Genomic DNA, 907 nt, shown 5'->3' with positions numbered 1-907 from the left:
GCTCCCCCTGGGGTGCGCTTGTGAAATTGCAGGGCTCTGCTGCGGGGGAAAGTGCTGCCTGTTTCTTAAACCGCGAGCCTCAATACTGGATATTAAAACGGGGGAAGAAAAAAAAAAAGCTATTTTTTTATTTTTTTTTTTAATTACAGTGGACCTTGTTTTGCTGTATGTGCACTTGGTGAAATAGGACAGGATGGTGACATAATTTTTTCTGAGAAAATGACACATTCTTCTTTCACTTTGTTCAGCCAACACTTTTAGCCTAAAAGGGAGGAAAACTCAAATCGTCTGTGGTGTGCTGGAAGAAGTACTATTTGCGCTTATCATATGTCCTCTGTTTTGTTGATTACGTTTTAAAATAAAGGCATAGTTGTATGTGGATCTCAGTAGGCTGGTGGTGTGTATCTTGCAGTCAGATAAGTAGACTGGTATTAGTGGTAGAAAAATTATTGGCACATTATTTCAGCACGTGTTCTGTAAGAATAGATCACAAATGGTTATTTTTTTCTTCTTTGAAAACAGTTTTTAAATTTCTGACAATTTATATCAACATTGCTGTAGAGGATTTCAACTGAAAACTGCATTTTATGAACCACTACTTAAAAGGTAGGTTCTATTCACCACTTTAATTTTCTGGGACTCTTCATCTAGAACAAAATACTCCTAACGTTTGCTGCCTCGCTTTCCTTGATTTGGCTACACTACATTTTAAGTAGACTTGCATATTTGAGCACTGATTTTCACGATCAAAGGCTTTACTTCCTCCATGTAGTTCTTGTGCTTTGGTAAATGTTTTATGGTTGTGGCGCTTTTGGCTAGCACTGCGTCTGCTCCAGGAACCCTGTGTTCTAGACCGGTGATATTATGCAAACCCCATTGTGCAGGATTGTTTAGATTGCAGCTTCCC

This window comes from Cariama cristata, unplaced genomic scaffold (genome assembly GCF_000690535.1).
Source record: "Cariama cristata isolate BGI_N322 unplaced genomic scaffold, ASM69053v1 scaffold14195, whole genome shotgun sequence".
Taxonomy (NCBI): domain Eukaryota; kingdom Metazoa; phylum Chordata; class Aves; order Cariamiformes; family Cariamidae; genus Cariama; species Cariama cristata.
The sequence above is the reverse complement of the archived record's forward strand: the minus strand, read 5'-3'. Positions refer to the sequence as shown.